Genomic DNA, 11,084 nt, shown 5'->3' with positions numbered 1-11,084 from the left:
GTTAAAGACTCTCTCCATGTCTTCAAACCAAAGCATGCTCACACCAACGAAGGCCACCTCCGTAATGTCACGGTCTGAAACGTCACCAAAGACTCCTGTCAAAACCAACTGAATAAAACGACTGTTGCCATCTCTATAGGATCAAGGATTATCAAAAGCCGTGCTATAAATCCTCAGACAACCCAAAGATTCCTAGATGCACTTCCAAACTCCCTCCACCTACCCAATGACGTCAGAGTACAAAAATCGGTTAACCACCTAACTGAGGAACTAAATTTAACATTGCGTAATTTTACCATACCCTAATTGCAGTCGCACCCCTAAAAAATTTAAACATTTGTCATAAGTAACTAGCTCCCTGGTGTACAGAAAATACCCATGCCCTGAAGCAAGCTTCCAGAAAATTGGAATGGAAATGGTGCCTCACCAAACTGGAAGTCTTCTGACTAGCTTGGAAAGACAGTACCATGCAGTATCGAAAGCCCTCACTGCTGCTCGATCATCCTATTTTTTTCAACTTAATTGAGGAGAATAAGAACAATCCCAAATTTATTTTTGATACTGTCACAAAGCTAACTAAAAAGCAGCATTCCTCAAGAGAGGATGGCTTTCACCTCAGCAATGATAAATTCCTGAACTTCTTTGATGAAAAGATCATGATCATTAGAAAGCAAATTACGGACTCCTCTTTAAATCTGCGTATTTCTCCAAAGCTCAGTTGTCCTGAGTCTGCACATCACTGCTTGTTTGGAAGCAAGACGTCGGTGTCCACGACGTGGCTGGTTTTCTCTTTGTAGTCCGTAATTGTCTGGAAACCCTGCCACATACGTCTTGTGTTTGAGCCGATGAACTGCGACTCCACTTTGGCTCTGTACTGATATTTTGCCTGTTTGATTGCCTTACGGAGGGAATAACTACACTGTTTGTATTCTGACATATTCCCAGTCACCTTGCCATGGTTAAGTGCGGTAGTTCGCGCTTTCCGTTTTGCACGAATGCTGCCATCTCTCCACGGTTTCTGGTTTGGGTAGGTTTTAATAGCCACAGTGGGTATAACATTTCCTATACACTTCTGATGAACTCAGTCATCATATCCGTGTATTCGTCAATGTTATACTCAAAGGCTACCTGGAACATATCCCAGTCCACGTGATCAAAACAATCTTGAAGCATGGATTCCCGATTGGTCAGACCAGCGTTGAATAGACCTTAGCACAGGTACTTCCTGTTTGAGTTTCTGCCTATAGGAAGGGAGGAGCAAAATGGAGTCGTGATCAGATTTGCCGAAAGGAAGGCGGGGGGAGGGCCCTGTAGCCATCCCGGAAGAGAGAGTAACAATGGTTGAGAGATTTTGAAGTGTGAGAACTACAGATAATGTGTTGATAGAACATCGGTAGCGTTTTCCTAAAATTTACTTTGTTAAAGTCCCCAGCTACAATAATTACAGCCTCGGGATATGTGGTTTCCAGTTTGCACAAAATCAAGTGTTATTCCTTGAGGGCCGTCATGATATCGGCTTCAGGGGGAATATACACGGCTGTGACTATAACTGGGAGGTAATATGGGAGGTAATATGGTCGGCATTTGATTGCGGTATTCTAGGTCGGGTGAATAAAAGGACTTGAGTTCCTGTACATTATCACAATCACCCCATGAGTAGTTAATCATGAAACATACACCTCCGCCTTTCTTCTTCCCGGAGAGTTCTTTATTCCTGTTAGCGCGATGTATTGAGAACCCAGCTGGCTGTATGGACGGGGACGGTATGTGCGGAGAGAGCCATGATTCCGTGAAACAGAGTATGTTCTGGGGCGGCAGGTAGCCTAGTGGTTAGAGCGTTGTGCCAGTAACCGAAAGGTTGCTGTAACGAATCCCGAGCTGACAAGGTAAAAAAATCTGTCGTTTTGCCCCTGAACAAGGCAGCTAACCCACTGTACCCTGGTAGGCCGTCATTGTAAATAAGAATTTGTTCTTAACTGACTCGCCAAGTTAAATAAAGGTTATACAGTGGGGGAAAAAAGTATTTGATCCCCTGCTGATTTTGTACGTTTTCCCACTTAAAAAGAAATGATCAGTCTATAATTTTAATAGTAGGTTTATTTGAACAGTGAGAGACAGAATAACAACAAAAACATCCAGAAAAACGCATGTCAAAAATGTTATAAAATGATTTGCATTTTAATGAGGGAAATAAGTATTTGACCCCTCTGCAAAACATGACTTAGTACTTGGTGGCAAAACCCTTGTTGGCAATCACAGAGGTCAGACGTTTCTTGTACTTGGCTAGGCCACTCCAGGACCTTAATGTGCTTCTTCTTGTTGCCTTCTTCTTTGTTGCCTTGGCCGTGTGTTTTGGGTCATTGTCATGCTGGAATACCCATCCATGACCCATTTTCAATGCCCTGGCTAAGGGAAGGAGGTTTTCACCCAAGATTTGACGGTACATGGCCCCGTCCATCGTCCCTTTGATGCGGTGAAGTTGTCCCGTCCCCTTAGCAGAAAAACACCCCCAAAGCATAATGTTTCTACCTCCATGTTTGACGGTGGAGAGTGTGTCCTTGGGGTCATAGGCAGCATTCCTCCGCCTCCAAACACGGCGAGTTGTGTTGATGTCAAAGAGCTCCATTTTGGTCTCATCTGACCACAACACTTTCACCAGTTGTCCTCTGAATCATTCAGATGTTCATTGGCAGACTTCAGACGGGCCTGTATATGTATTCTTGAGCAGGGGGACCTTGCGGGCGCTGCAGGATTTCAGTCCTTCACGGTGTAGTGTGTTACCAATTGTTTTCTTGGTGACTATGGTCCCAGCTGCCTTGAGATCATTGACAAGATCCTCCTGTGTAGTTCTCGGCTGACTCCTCACCATTCTCATGATCATTGCAACTCCACGAGGTGAGATCTTGCATGGAGCCCCAGGCCGAGGGATATTGACAGTTCTTTTGTGTTTCTTCCATTTGCGAATAATCGCACCAACTGTTGTCACCTTCTCACCAAGCTGCTTGGCGATGGTCTTGTAGCCCATTCCAGCCTTGTGTAGGTCTACAATCTTGTCCCTGACATCCTTGGAGAGCTCTTTGGTCTTGGCCATGGTGGAGAGTTTGGAACCTGATTGATTGATTGCTTCCGTGGACAGGTGTCTCTTTTACAGGTAACAAGCTGCGGTTAGGAGCACTCCCTTTAAGAGTGTGCTCCTAATCTCAGCTCGTTACCTGTATAAAAGACACCTGGGAGCCAGAAATCTTTCTGATTGAGAGGGGGTCAAATATTTATTTCCCTCATTAAAATGCAAATCATTTTATAACATTTTTGACATGCGTTTTTTTCAGGATTTTTTTGTTGTTATTCTGTCTCTCACTGTTCAAATAAACCTTCTATTAAAATTATAGACTGATCATTTCTTTGTAAGTGGGCAAACGTACAAAATCAGCAGGAGATCAAATACTTTTTCCCCCCACTGTATTCTCCTTCTCTCTGGAAGGAGATCCTCGCCCTGAGCTCGTCTACTTTATTGTCCAGGGTCTGAACATTAGCGAGTAATATACTCGGAAGCGGTGGATGGTGTGCACACCTCCTGAGTCTGACTAGAAGTCCACTCCGAATACCTCTTCTCCACTGCGGTGTCTTGGATCCAATTCAGGAAAGTTGTATTCCTGATTGGAAAGCTGTAATAACACAAAAAAAACGTTCTGGACTAATAATGAAAGAAATAACACAAAAACATATATATATTGCAAAGTTGCATAGGAGCTAGAAGCAGAGCTGCCATGTCTGTCGGTGCCATCTTACTCTACCAAGTAGAATTGGATAGGACACAACCTACACAAATCATCTGGACTGCTTAACAAGAGAGAATATACATCTAAAGCCAGGTGTACACTACACAACTTTCAAAATCCTAATATCGCTGAGCCTCTCACATTAAAGGACTGTCTTTCCCGTAGTTTCTTTGTCTTGCCAATGTAGTGTTGTGCACACTAAATGATGTGGCACAGACTTGGGTCACACACTACAAAATTAATCACTTGGTGAGCTCTCATTGGCTATTGCTGATCACCGTTCTCAAAACTTGTCGTTGCACATTACACACTACAAGAGCATTGCAGATTTTGTGCCGACATGTTTGTAAAATATCGGGACGTCTGGGACTGCTCAAAGATGAGATCGTTAGCCCTCAAATTGCGTCTCTGACCCTCTCACATTAAACGAATGTCGGCGATGGCCTCTCGCCCCTTTGTAGGCAACGACATGGGGATTTTGTCTCCAACCTCAAACTTGTCTGGGACAGCTAAATCGGGGCCAAAATCGTGTAGTGTACACCCGGCTTAAGGATGGGAGAGACATCACATCCATCACAGCTCCTTGCTGAAGGTGACGTTGATCATGCACTGCTTCTCGTGGGGTGAGCCTGATGTTAGGCATGTCACGCCTCATGTCTGAAAAATCAAAAATACCTATGCATTTACAAATCAATGTTTTACACAATATTGGATCATATTTTGAGTTGCTGACCTGTTCATCCACAGGCTTGATGTGCTGTAGTCTCCACAACTGGATCAGACTGACTCAGGATTTCCATTCACCGGATGGTCTGAGGGATGCACTCATGTTGGACTGGAAAACAAAGAGACATTTGGTCAGTGCTGTATCAACATCTTTATCTGGACAGAAAATGTACTGTTTGTCATAACACAAACCCACCTTGGACAATGTGACAAATGGTCCCTCAACAACCAATCCTCATGCCTCATTGTTTGTTCTTGTTTCCCAATCAACAGTCTGGATCTTCCTCTCTGCCATGGTAGATGAATTACCTTTCCTGGTAAATTTCCCCACTGGAAAATGGCAGCTGCAGACCCGAGTGTTGTCACTGGGTTTTCTCTCCGCCCATCACAAAGACAAAAAACAAGCTACTTTTACTAGCTAACTAAGTTGATTACTAAAATGGAAACATCTATATTGAAATTCCATAACCCACAGACTTGACTATAGCAATGGTAAAATAAACTGGTCTATCTGCACATATACAATCCTACTATGTGGATGGGACATTTCTGCTGGGATGGAGGAAATATCTGGAATGCTCAACTAGATGATCAGGACACTCTAGGGTACTATTTGCCCGAAGAGGTGAAGTATTGAGATGAGCTATATAATATATGAGGGATTGGAAATGATGCAGACAATTACATAGAGAGAAGCTGTTAGGTTCTCAATAAACAGAGGAAAAGTCTCACGGACGCTTAGTAAAGCTCAAACCAGGTTTATTCACCCACATACAGCTGCATAAGACAAAGAACATATTAACACAAGTACTGGCATTTAACCCTTTCTCCCTTGCTGAGTCTCCAACACATCTGAACAGCCAATACATCTCTGTTGCTAGACATAACCTTTGTGATATCTGTTCTTCCTCACTTCATCTGACCTGACCTCGGCCCCAAATTCCTCACTCCTCCCCATAGGATCCCTGATGTCTAACAATAAAATATTCTGACGGAATGTAAATGTTCTACATTCCCCTCTCTCCCTTAGTGACATGAATAATGATACTTCATATTTTCAAGTTTAGAACTCAGAACCAATCAAAGCCTTTGGTTGGAAAACCATTCCTCATGAAGCTGGTTGAGAGAATGCCAAGAGTATGCAAAGTTGTTATCAAGGTAAAGGGTGGCTACTTTCAAGAATCTCAAATATAAAATATATTTTGATTTCATTAACACTTTTTTTCTTACTACATGATTCCATATGTGTTATTTCAAAGTTTTGATGTCTCCACTATTATTCTAAAATGTAGAAATGAGTAAAAATAAAGAAAAACACTGGAATGAGTAGGTGTGTCCAAACTTTTGACTGGTACTGTATAAGAGGTGTGAACTGTTGACCACACCCCCTGACTTTGAGAAGCTCCGACGCTACCTGAATCAAGCACACACATAAAAACATTTCTTCAGGATTTTGGAAATTCTCCCGTGAACCCCTTTTTATCAGTTGACCCCACATGGAGTCGTGATCCCTGGTTTGGGAGATAACATTATAATTTAGTTCTCAGGCAAGGCTTGATCATGCAAATCAGTTTTGTTATGTCATAAACCTCTTTTGTTCATTTCCAGTTTAAATTTCTGTACCTGTCACAATTTTTTTAAACAAGCAACTAGTTATTATTTATCACAGTTTTGGTTCATGACTGGACACAGTGAACGGGCAATAAATCTAACTGCTTTAAAAGTGTCTAGGTTTTTCCTGGCCAACTCTATTGTCCTTCGCTTATCAGCAAGTATATGTGATAAAAAGGCACCTGATAGTCTAAATCAGAAATCACCCGATCCTGTTCAAAGGTCAGAGCTGTAAAGCACATTATCCTACACGGCAGACAATCAGTGATACAGTGCCTACAGAAAGTACACACCCACTGACTTTTTGCACATTTTGTTGTTACAGATTAATTTAAATTGATTAAATTGAGATGTGTTTGTCACTTACCACATAATATCAATGAAATTATGTTTTTTAAAACATTTTTATAAATGAATTATCTGAAATGTCTTGAGTCAATAACTATTCAAATAAAATCTAATTGTATTTGTCACAAACACGTGTTTAGCAGATGTTATCGCGGGTGTAGCAAAATGCTTGTGTTTCTAGCTCTAACAGGGCAGTAATATCTAACAATACACACAATCTAAAGAAAAGGAATGGAATTAAGAATATATAAATATTTTGACGAGCAATATCAGAGCGGCATAGACTAAGATACAGTAGAATAGTATAGAATACAGTAAATACATATGAGATGAGTAATGCAAAATATGTAAACATTATTAAAAGTGGCTGGTGTTTCATTATTAAAGTGGCCAGTAATTTCAAGTCTATGTATATAGGGCAGCAGCCTCTAATGTGCTGGTGATGGCTATTTAACAGTCTGATGGACTTGAGATAGAAACTGTTTTTCAGTCTCTTGGTCCCAGCTTTGATGCACCTGTACTGACCTCGCCTTCTGCATGATAGCGGGGTGAACAGGCAGTGGCTCGGGTGGTTGTTGTCCTTGATGATCTTTTTGGCCTTCCTGTGACATCGGGTGCTGTAGGTGTCCTGGAGGGCAGGTAGTTTGCCCCCGCTGATCAGTTGGGCAGACCGCACCACCCTCAGGAGAGCCCTGCGGTTGCGGGCAGTGCAGTTTCCGTACCAGGTGGTGATACAGCCCGACAGGATGCTCTCAATCGTGTGTCTGTAAAAGTGTGTGAGGGTTTTAGGTGCCAAGGCAAATTTCTTCAGCCTCCTGAGGTTGAAGAGGCGCTTTTGCGCCTTCTTCACCACACTGTCTGTGTGGGTGGACCATTTCAGTTTGTCAGTGATGTGTACGCTGAGGAACTTGAAGCTTTCCACCTTCTCTGCCGCGGTCCCATCGATGTGGAAAGAGGGGTGCTCCCTCTGCTGTTTCCTGAAGTCCATGATCCTTTGTTTTGTTGATGTTGGGTGAGAGGTTATTTTCCTAGCACCACACTCCCAGGGCTCTCAACTCCTCCCTGTAGGCTGTTTCATCATTGTTGGTAATCAGGCCTACTACTGTTGTGTCGTCTGCAAACTTGATGATTGAGTTGGAGGTGTGCGTAGCCACACAGTCATGGGTGAACAGGGAGTACAGGAGGGGGCTGAGCACGCACCCTTGCAGGGCCCCAGTGTTGAGGATCAACGAAGTGGAGGTGTTGTTTCCCATCTTCACCACCTGGGGGCGACCCGTCAGGAAGTCCAGGACCCAGTTGCACAGGGCAGGGTCAAGACCCAGGGCCTCTAGCTTAATGATGAGCTTGGAGGGTACTATAGTGTTGAATGCTGAGATATAGTCAATGAACAGCATTCTTACATAGGTATTCCTCTTGTCCAAATGGGATAGGGCAGTGCGATGGCGATTGCATCTATTGGGGCAGTAAGCAAATTGAAGTGGGTCTAGGGTGTCAGGCCGAGTTGCAGTTATTCAGCCCCTTTGTTATGGCAAGCCTAAATAAGTTAAGGAGTAAACATTTGCTTAACAAGTCGCATAATTGCATGGACTCTGTAACCCACACATACAATTATCTGTAAGGTCCCTCAGTCGAGCAGTGAATTTCAAACACAGATTCAACCACAAAGACCAGGGAGGTTTTCTAATGCCTCACAAAGAAGATCACCTATTGGTAGATTAGTATTAATAAAAAATCTGATATTGAATATCCCTTTTGAGCATGGTGAAGTTATTAATTACACTTAGGATGCTGTATCAATACACCCGGTAACTATAAAGATACAGGTGCTGATTCCTAACTCAGTTGCCGGAGAGGAAGGAAACCACTCAGGGATTTCACCATGAGGCAAATGGTGACTTTAAAACAGTTACAGAGTTTAATGGCTGTGATAGGAGAAAACTGAGGATGGACAAACAACATTGTAGTTACTCCACAATACCAACCTAATTGACAGAGTGAAAAGAAGGAAGCATGTACAGAATATTCCTAAACATGCATCCTGTTTGCAACAAGTGTAATACTGCAGAAAATGTGGCAAAGCAATTAACCTTATGTCCTGAATGCAAAGTGTTATGTTTTAGGGAAAATCCAATACAACACATTACTGAGTACCACTCTCCATATTTTCAAGCATAGTTGTGGCTGCATCATGTTATGGTACGCTTGTAATCGTTAAGGACTGGGGAGGTTTTCAGGGTAAAAAATAAACTAAATGGAGCTAAGCACAGGCAAAATCCTAGAGGAAAACCTGGTTCAGTCTGCTTTCGACCAGACACTGGGAGATGAGATGAATTCACCTTTCAGCAGAATGCCAAGTCTAGATTGGAATTGCTTACAAGAAGACAGTGAATGTTCATGAGTAGCCGAGTTGCAGTTTTGACTTAAATCTACCTCAAAATCTATGGCAAGACCTGAAAATGGTTATCTAGTAATGATCAACAACCAATTGGATAGAGCTTGAAGAAGTGTGAAAATAGTAATAGGGAAATATGGCACAATCCAGGTATGGAAAGATGTTAGAAACTTACCCAGAAAGACTTACAACTGTGATCGCTCCCAAAGATGTTTCTACAAAGTATTGACTCAGGGGTGTCAATACTTATGTCAATTAGATATTTCTGTTTTTCATTTTAAATAATTTTCAACCATTTCTAAAAACATGTTTTCACTTTGTCATTATGGGGTATTGTGTGTAGATGGCCGAGAAAGAGAGAGAGAGCATTTTTTTGTTGTTAATTCATTTTTAATGGACTCTACAAGGTGTCGTGTTTCATAGTGATGCTGGACCATGTTGACTCCAATGCTTCCCACAGTGTCAAGTTGGCTGGATGTCCTTTGTGTGATGGACCATTCTTGATTCACGCTGGAAACTGTTGAGTGTGGAAAACCCAGCAGCGTTGCATTCTTGACACAAACTGGTGCGCTTGGCACCTACTACCATACCCCGTTCAAAGGCAATTAAATATTTGATCTTTCCCATTCACCCTCAGAATGGCACACATACACAATCCATGTCTCAATTGTCTCAAGGCTTAAAAATCCTTATTTAAATGGTCTTCCCCCTTTCATCTACACTGATTGAAGTAGATTTAACAAGCCACATCATTAAAGGATCATAGCTTTCACCTGTATTCACCTGGTCAGTATGTCATGGAAAGAGCAGGTGTTCTTTATGTTTTGCACAGTCAGTGTGTATATATACACTGCTCAAAAAAATAAAGGGAACACTAAAATAACACATCCTAGATCTGAATGAATGAAATACCCTTATTAAATACGTTTTTCTTTACATAGCTGAATGTGCTGACAACAAAATCACACAAAAATAATCAATGGAAATCCAATTTATCAACCCATGGAGGTCTGGATTTGGAGTCACACTCAAAATTAAAGTGGAAAACCACACTACAGGCTGATCCAACTTTGATGTAATGTCCTTAAAACAAGTCAAAATGAGGCTCAGTAGTGTGTGTGGCCTCCACGTGCCTGTTTTGACCTCCCTACAACGCCTGGGCATGCTCCTGATGAGGTGGCGGATAGTCTCCTAAGGGATCTCCTCCCAGACCTGGACTAAAGCATCCGCCAACTCCTGGACAGTCTGTGGTGCAACGTGGCGTTGGTGGATGGAGTGAGACATGACGTCCCAGATGTGCTCAATTGGATTCAGGTCTGGGGAACGGGCGGGCCAGTCCATAGCATCAATGCCTTCCTCTTGCAGGAACTGCTGACACACTCCAGCCACATGAGGTCTAGCATTGTCTTGCATTAGGAGGAACCCAGGGCCAACCGCACCAGCATATGGTCTCACAAGGGGTCTGAGGATCTCATCTCGGTACCTAATGGCAGTCAGGCAGTCTGGCGAGCACATGGAGGGCTGTGCGGCCCCCCCAAAGAAATGCCACCCCACACCATGACTGACCCACCGCCAAACGTTCTCCACGGCGTCTCCAGACTCTGTCACGTCTGTCACATGTGCTCAGTGTGAACCTGCTTTCATCTGTGAAGAGCACAGGGCACCAGTGGCGAATTTGCCAATCTTGGTGTTCTCTGGCAAATGCCAAACGTCCTGCACGGTGTTGGGCTGTAAGCACAACCCCCACCTGTGGACGTCGGGCCCTCATACCACCCTCATGGAGTCTGTTTCTGACCGTTTGAGCAGACACATGCACATTTGTGGCCTGCTGGAGGTCATTTTGCAGGGCTCTGGCAGTGCTCCTCCTGCTCCTCCTTGCACAAAGGCGGAGGTAGCGGTCCTGCTGCTGGGTTGTTGCCCTCCTACGGCCTCCTCCACGTCTCCTGATGTACTGGCCTGTCTCCTGGTAGCGCCTCCATGCTCTGGACACTACGCTGACAGACACAGCAAACCTTCTTGCCACAGCTCGCATTGATGTGCCATCCTGGATGAGCTGCACTTCCTGAGCCACTTGTGTGGGTTGTAGACTCCGTCTCATGCTACCACTAGAATGAAAGCACCGCCAGCATTCAAACATCAGCCAGGAAGCATAGGAACTGAGAAGTGGTCTGTGGTCACCACCTGCAGAACCACTCCTTTATTGGGGGTGTCTTGCTAATTGCCTATAA

The sequence above is a fragment of the Salmo salar genome, chromosome ssa10 (genome assembly GCF_905237065.1).
Source record: "Salmo salar chromosome ssa10, Ssal_v3.1, whole genome shotgun sequence".
Classification (NCBI taxonomy): domain Eukaryota; kingdom Metazoa; phylum Chordata; class Actinopteri; order Salmoniformes; family Salmonidae; genus Salmo; species Salmo salar.
Note: the sequence above shows the minus strand (reverse complement) of the source record.